The 8,694-nt window shown below is 39.7% G+C and overlaps 1 pseudogene; it reads right to left on the bottom strand.

The window, feature by feature from the left end:
• Positions 1-1,143: 1,143 nt before the first annotated feature.
• On the bottom strand, positions 1,144-1,581 carry LOC114089816 (large ribosomal subunit protein uL14m pseudogene; annotated as a pseudogene).
• Between the last annotated feature and the right edge of the window lie 7,113 nt (positions 1,582-8,694).

The following is an 8,694-nucleotide window of genomic DNA, read 5'->3' as shown; positions in this document are numbered from 1 at the left end:
GATGAAGGAGTAAATTCATAGCCTCTTCCTTTTCTAAGGGGAACTAACCCAAAGACATTGGCTCAGAACTTAATCATTATATCCTGGATGCCAACCTAAGAAGCCCCCATCTGGGTCCTGTTTCTATGGGAGAATGTGTTCCAAATTCCAAAACACTTGATTTTATACTTGCGTCGTTCTCTTCTGGAGTTGGCTAGCATCTCTGTGTGTGAACACACATGCTTCCTTATGTTCTAAGATTTCCTGTGATTTTTATGTACTCACTTACCTGGTTCAGATGTCTAAAGTCAGTGTCACATCGTAGATATTTCATTTACCTATAGATAAGGCTCCTAGACCTACTGAATCTGCCACACAGGCTCAACTCCTGGGGTACCATTCATGTTGTCACTCTGTAGTGCCCCCTGGAATTGTGCGAGAGGATGATCCCAAGCCCCTTATGACAGGCCACAACTGACCCGGGTAAAAGGCCATGCTGTCCCTTGTCAAATGAATCATGTATTTCTTGATCATATATCTTTTTGGCCCTAGAGAGACGGTACCTTGTAGTTGTACAGTATTCTGTGGGGGATACATTCCCGGACTCCCAATGGGGACGTGAAACCATGGGCAGTAGGGAGCCCTAGACATACTGTTTTTTCTTATACATGCATACTTATGATAAAGTTTAGTTTGTAAACTAGGCACAGGAAAAGATTAATAATGAAAATAATAATTTATTATAATTAAAATTATTTAAAACTGACAAGTTATTCATTTCTGAAAATCTCCATTAATATTTCCACACTATGGTTGACTTGGAAAAGTACATAAAGAGGACTATATATCAAGGGTGCTCAGATACTTATTTCTTACGATCATAGATCAAGAACTGACTGAATGATTCTTCAAGATACATACAACCCCAGTATTTTGTGATTTTCATTATAGAGATCTTTCATCTCCTTGGTTAGATTAATTCTTAGGCATTATTTATTTATTTATTTTTATTATTATTATTTTTTACATGAAAATGTTTATTCTCTCCCAGGACACTGATCCAGCATAGCAACCACTTGGCAACCTGGCTTCCTCTCAGCAAAGATGCAGTTCTTGAAACTGCTCTCTTCATGAGTCCCCTGCAGCTGAAGGCCTGGGCTCTGCTCACACAAAGTTCCCGGCGATGGCCAGCACCATGGAATACTCTCCTTCCCTCTGGCGCAGGCTTCTGGGTATGGGTACTTTAATTTGGATCTCTACAGGGTTCCCATTGTTCTCAGTGAGGACCATGTTGTTAGAGCCGAACTTAGGGGTCCTTCAGTGGCCAGGCCTGTGGTGTCCTACAATGAATGCATTTTTCTTCTGTCCCCTGATGACCAGCAGTATTCAGTTGCTAACTTTGCCCACCCCATTCTTGTTGTAGACATAGGTACACCAAGGAGGGTGATGATATGGGGTGTTCCCCAGGGTGCTGTGGTCCACCACATGCAACTGTGTTATCTTCTCAATCACACCGAGGCTCCCAGTGGTACTAAAACAGCTCTAGCTGAATGCTCTGTTTACACTTGTAAAAGGGCCCCAGAGTCCACTAAAAACAGCCATGGGATTCCCCAGATGACAAATCTGCTTACATTGCCCTAGAATATCCCACCTGGAGCCCCACTTGTCAAGCTCTGCCTTCTCCCACATGCCCTCTGCCCAGGCACACTGGACCTGCCAGGCAAAAAACGATCTGCTTATTTATGTCTTGAAGCTCTCGTGAATGGGGTTTTTGTTTTCTTTTTCAACCAAGTTCATTGTTGGTGTATAGGAAGACGATGAATTTTTGTATATTGATTTTATGTCCTATCATCCTCAAACAGGGATAATTCAGCTTCCTCCTTTCTTATTTGTAACTCTTATATTTCTTTCTATTGCATGATTGCTCTGGCTAAAGTTTCCAGTACTGTATTGAATAAAAGTGAAGGGAGGAGACACTCTTGTCTTATTCCTTATTTTAGAGGAAATTCTTTCAGATTTTTCCTATTTAGTATGGTTTTGCCACTAATGAAAGAAATTGAAGAAGATGCTAATAGATGGAAATACATCCCAAATTCATGGATTGGGAGAATTAATATTGTTAAAGTGGCCACACTACTGAAAGCAATCTACAGATTCAATGTAATATCCCATCAATATACCAATGACATTCTTTTTTGGTGGAGGTGGTGGGGTTTACCAGGGATTGAGCTTATGGGTCCTTGACCACTGAGCCACAACACCAGCCCTATATTTTGTAGTTTATTTAGACACAGGATCTCACTGAGTTGCTTAAGCGCTTTTGCTGAGGCTGGCTTTGAACTCATATCATAATCCTCCTGTCGCAGCCTCCTGAGCCACTGGGATTACAGGTGTGCACCACCACACCCGGCCCATTGACATTCTTTACAGAACTAGAAAAAATAATCCTAAAGTTCATATAGAAGCATAAAATATCTTGAATTTCCAAAATAATTCTGAACAGAAAGAACAATGCCAAAGGTATAACAATCTTTTATCTCAAAATATATTATAGAGTCATTGTAATAAAAACATCATGATATTATCATAAAATAGACACACAGACCAGTGGAACAGAATAGAAAACCCAGGAATAAACCCACATCTACAGCCATATGATTCTCCACAAAGGATCCAAAAACATACATTGGAGAAAAGATAGCCTTTTCAGCAAATGGTGCTGGAAAGATTCAACTTCTGTAGAAGATTGAATCTAGATCGTGTCTCTCACCCTGTACCCCCCAAAAAAAATATCAATTCAAAATGGATCAAAAACCTTAATGTAAGACCTGAAAATTGGAAACTACTAGAGGAAAACATAGGGGATACACTTCAAAATATAAGCAATGATTTCCTGAACAGGACTCAGATAACTCAGGGAATGTAACAACTGATAAGTAGCATTGCAACAAATTAAAAACTTGTGCATAGTAAAGGAAACAGTCAACAGAATGAAGAGACAGCCTAAAGAATGGGAAGAGATTCTTGCCTGCTATTTGTCTGACAGAAGATTAATATCCAGAGTATATGAAGACCTCAAAAAAAGTAATTCTAATAATAAATGGGCAATATAGGTGAATAGTCACTTCTCAAAAGAAGAAGTGGCCAGTAAATACATGAAAAAATGCTCAGCATCTTTATCCATCAGAGAAATGCAAATCAAAACTACACTGAGATTCCATTATCCGAGTCAGAATGGCTATTTTCAAGAAAACCAAAAATTACACATGCTGGTGAGGATGAGAGGAAAATGAATCCTTATGTGCTATTGGTGGAAATGTAAATTAGTACAGCCACTATGGAAAATAGTATAGCATTTCCTCAAAAACTAAAAATAGAACTACTATATGATCCTGTTATACCACTTCTGAGTATATGTCCAAAGGAATTAAAAGTCAACATACCATAGAGATATCTGGGTACCCATATTCATCAGGGCACTATTCACAATATCCAAGTTATGAAATCAACCTAGATCCCCATCAACAGATGAGCAGATAAAATGTGGTATATGTGTGGGGCTGGGGATGTGGCTCAAGCGGTAGCACGCTCGCCTGGCTTGCATGCGGCCCGGGTTCGATCCTCAGCACCACATACAAACAAAGATGTTGTGTCCGCCGAAAAACTAAAAAATAAATGTTAAAAAAATTCTCTCTATCTCCTCTCTTTTAAAAAAAATGTGGTATATGTGCATAGTGGAGTATTATACAGCCAAAAAATGAAATTGTGTCATTTTCAAGAAAATATGGATAGAACTGGAGATCTTCATCTTAAGTGACAAGTCAGACAAGTATTGAATGTTTTCTCTCATGTACAATTAATATGTACAAAATAATTAGAGTTAACAATTATAGCTTTTTTAAAAAAGAGGGGCAGCGAATGAATGGTCATGGAACTTATAGGTCCAAGGGAGAACAAATGTGAATGAATACCACAAAAGACCAGACAGTGGGAAAGTAGGGCTTAAAATGAAGTGGAAAAGGGTAGGGAGGAGAAAAATGCTTTGCCTCAATTGAATAACTGATTTGTCTTCTGCTTTCTAAATACAGCAGTTATATTTAGTTTTCTTCTGGATTTCCAGGAATCCCAGATCTGTTCTTCATTTGGGCTCTCCCAGAAGTAAACTAGAATCAAGCACTGTACGTTGGAAGTGATCCCAGGAAGCTTGAACAGAGGATTCAGGAAATGAAATGGGAGGAAAACAGGTTACCATGTAGGCACCTAGCTCAGTACCTCTGGGAACTCTGGGAACATTCTAGAATGTCTCAAAGTTATGCCAACCGTGGGTTAAAAAGTGGGCATGTTTATTCAATAACTTCCATTCATTATTGGTTATAGGTTGCTTTAGGGAGCATTCACTGTCTGCCACTTGCACTTGCATTCTGCATGGCCAGACACCCCCATGATGGATGGCTGCAAATCTAGGCACTCAAATCTTTGACTTAGTTTTGGATATTCATGTTCTCTCTCTTGTTACCCCTAACTTCATTATTTCCCCCTTATCATAGGGGTAGTTTCCACTTATAGGTGAGTGTGGCCAAGCTCCTAAGATATGCACAATGGGATGTACCTGGAAGAGATGTAGACCACTTCTAAGACCTTGCCTTAATAAGAATGGAATGTCATGTTTACAGCAGCACAATTCACAATAGCCAAACTATAGAACTAGCCTAGGTGTCCATCAATAGATAATGGATGAAGAAAATGAGGTATATATACACAATGGAGTTTAATTCAGCCATAAAGAAAAATGAAATCATGTCATTTGTAGAAAAACGGATGGAACTAGAGACCATCATGCTAGCTGAAATAAGTCAAACATTGAAGGTCAAGGGACTATGTTTTCTGTCATATGCAGAAGCTAGAGGAAAATGGAAAAGAAAGGGGCAGATCTCATGGAAGTCAAAGGAAGAACAATAAAGGAAGGGGACCAAACGGTGGGAGGGGGAGGGAGAGGGGAAGTCTTGGGGAGTGATATTGGCCAGATTATATTGTTATATTGTGTGCATGTACAAATATGTGACAACAAATCCCACATATGTACAACTATAATGTGCCAATAAAAAATGTGGAAATTATTGAAAAAAAGGATGGGATGTGCATTCTACCATGTGCAACCTGCCTCCACTACCTGCTTCCTGGTTGAGAACTGAGACAAGAGTTTCCTGCCTGGACTCAGTGATGAAAGCCACAAATTAGTAAAGGAGTCATCCTTCTGATTTTTCAATGTATTTTTTGACAGTTATGTAAAAAGAGAAATAAACTAATTTAAAAAAAAGGGAAACATGCAATCCCACACTGTTGTATTGTGTGCATGTACAAATATGTAGTTCTCTGGTTCGGTCTTCTGGTAACAATGCTACTCTATAACTCTCTCTCCCCGTCTCCTCTCCTCCCCCTCCCCTCCCCTCCCCTCCTCTCCTCTCCTCTCCTCTCCTCTCTGGAAATTTTAAAGAAATTCTGATAACCCAACATCCTGATTCCTGAGTGCTCCACATTTGTTTCTAAAATCAGCAAATATTATTGAGGGTCTACTATGTGCTAAGCATGTGCTACATGGAGGTGATCACTCAGAAGTGGTCGTGCTTTTTAGTGACATTAAAATTAGTCATCCAGGGGCTGGGGTTGTGGCTCAGCGGTAGAGCGCCTGCCTGGCATATGCGAGGCCCTGGGTTCGATCCTCAGCACCGCATAAAAATAAAGTATTGACAACTACAACTAAAAAAATAAATATTAAAAAAATTAATCATTCATCTTGACAGTCACTCAAGTCCTACTGGTACAAGGTCCAGTAGAAATAGGAATGTGAACCCCTCCTCTGGAGATTGTGTTAAGACTTAAGGGCAGAGGTAACATTTATGTTAAGCCCTTGAAGTTTGAGCAAGAGCTCAGATCTGAGAAGGAGAGAAGCTGTTTCATGTCCAAAGAACAGTGTGGGCTAAGGCATAGAAGTGCCTGGTAGGCCTGGCAATGCCACTTCCTAAAACAGCTGTTCAATAGTCACCTGCGATTACTGAGAGCTTTAAATGTAGCTGATCCCAACTGATGTGTGAAACACATTCTGCAATTTGAAGACTTGGCACTAATAACCAGATATAAAAATCCTCATCAGTGTTTGGAACACTGATTGCATGTTGAAAAATGACAATATTTGGATATATTGCATTAAGTAAAATATACCATTAAATTAATTCCATCTTTTCCCTGATTTTTAACAAGACACGTAAAACACTTTAAATATTTGTTATGGAATCCTGTGTCACCCTAAAATTCTTATGTTAAAGCATGACCCCCAGTACCTTAGAGTGACTATATTTGAAGATAGGACCTTTTCAGAGATGATAAAGTTAAACAAGGTTCTATGGGTAGGGCCCTAATCCAAGAGAGCTGGTGTTTTTATAAGAAGAGATACCAGTGACGCATGTGCACAGGGAAAGTCACATAAAGACAGCAGTAAAACTCTCTTCCTCTGGCTTCATCTAAGAGCAAAGAAGAGGCCTGACAAGAAACAAACCCTGCTGATACCTTGATCTCAAATTTCTAGACTTCAGAACTATGAGAATATAAATTCTGTTGTTTAAGCCACCCAGTTGTGGCAGCCCAATTAGCATTAAGCAAGAAAAGCTGGGACTGTCTATAGTAAAGGTCAGTAAATCCACATCTGAGCTCTTTGCTCAGCTGGGGCTACACCTAGTTGCAAGATAATCTGGGAAATGTGGTCTCAAGTAGGAACACATTTCTTCCAGATAGTTCTACATATGGGTGAGGTAATATTTAGTGACCAGCTGGTTATCTTGGTCCTAGACCCCCCCCCCAGGAGTTTCAGTGATGTCTCTGACTACCTGTGTGACCTAGTCCTTAGTGCCCCTCTCTGTACAATGAGCTTGTTTATCCCCACTGTATGGAAACTACCATCTGTCGCAGCCTCCAGCCCAAGTCAGAGCAGTATGTGATGCTCATTGGTATAGGTCGGGTTAAGAGAGACTGTTAAGAGTATGACTGGATACTGGATTTGGGGGTTGGGGCCTAGGAAGCAGTATAGCTTGTGTGGTAAGAGCACTGGTTTTGGAGTCAGCTGCCTGGGTTCAAAAGTCACACATTCTATGCCCTTCGATGAGTGATTTGCTTCTTGGAGAACAGTTTCCTCTATAATAGGAAAACAACATTCAACTTATTGGGTTATTAGACTGATGGCTGATCTAATCCACTGTTTTTCAGACTTTGCCGTCTCTCCTCAATGTTTTGTTTTTCATATTCATGTGCCAACTGTAGTATTATCTAATATTTTCTTTATACATTTTAGCGACAGCTTTGATACATAATTCTTATGTCATGGAATTGTCCATTTAAAGTGTACTATTCAGTGATTTTGGTATATTCACAAAATTGTACAATCATTAGTACAGGAAACTCAAACACCCTAGTTCCTATTATCCCACAAAGAAACTCTATCCTTTAGTAATCACTCTCCATCCATCTCTTTAGCCCTAGATATCACTAATCTGCTTTTCTTTATAGATTTGCCTATTCTGAGCACTCCATATGAGTGGAATTATAAAGCGTGTGGCCTTTTGTATTTGGCATCTTTCATGTAATAATGTTTTCAAAATTCATCCACATTATAGTATTTATTCGTACTGATTTCTTTCTGTGGATGAATAGTGTTCTATTAAATTTTATTTATCCATTTAAAATTCAAAATCCAAAGTGCTCTAAAATTCAACACTTTCTGATGCCACAATAGGAAACTTTACACCTGAGCTTACGTGATGGGTCACAGTCAAAATGAAGTCCCATTGAAAATATATTAAAATTACCTTCAGCATTTGTGTACCAGGTGTATATGAAACATTGATGAATTTTATGTTTCAGCTTGGCTGCCATCCCCAGATTAGCACATTATATATAAGAAATATTCCACAATCCAACAGTGGTAGAGTTCTTGTATATCATGTGTAAAGCCCTGGTTTGATCCCTAGCACTGGAATATGAAAAAAAAAGAATGGGGTTCTGGTGATTAGAAAAAAACTCTGTTAGACCAATGAAAACAGCTGGGTATGGTGGCACATGTCTGTGATCCTAGCAACTCAGGAGGGGTTGCAAGCTCAAGTCCAGCCTGGGCAACATAGTGAGACCCTGTTTCAAAATAGAAGGGTTGGAGATGTAGCTTAGTAGTAGAGTGCCCTTCGATCCAATCTTCAATAAGAAAGAGAAAGGAAGAAAGAAGAAAACCATCAGAATGTGGATGGGAGATAATTTATGAAGTAGGGTTAAATACAAAATTAGAGGTCAGCATGCTGGGTGGCAGCTGGGAGAGTTCTAGGATTCTTTCCTATGGCATGTGTTGATCTTAACTCTTGATTGCATATTAATGCATAATATCTTTTTTTTTTAAGTTGGACACAATACCTTTATTCCATTCATTTTTATTTTAATGTGGTGCTGAGGCTCGAACCCAGGCCCCACGCGTGCTAGGTGAGCGCTCTACCACTGAGCCCCAGCCCCAGCCCTGCATACGATCTTAAAGCTTATTTAGGGCAGTGAGGGATCCAGTTGGCCTTAAATTCTGCCCCTAGCTCCCAGCCCTGACTATGGCAGCTCAGACACTGAGGAGGGCTGGGCAATTTAGCAACTGGAACTGAGATTCAGAGAGGTATAGAAACTTTTCCAAGTTGA

This window comes from Marmota flaviventris, chromosome 20 (assembly GCF_047511675.1).
Source record: "Marmota flaviventris isolate mMarFla1 chromosome 20, mMarFla1.hap1, whole genome shotgun sequence".
NCBI classification, from domain to species: domain Eukaryota; kingdom Metazoa; phylum Chordata; class Mammalia; order Rodentia; family Sciuridae; genus Marmota; species Marmota flaviventris.
Note: the sequence above shows the minus strand (reverse complement) of the source record. Positions and strands in the feature narration are given on the sequence as shown.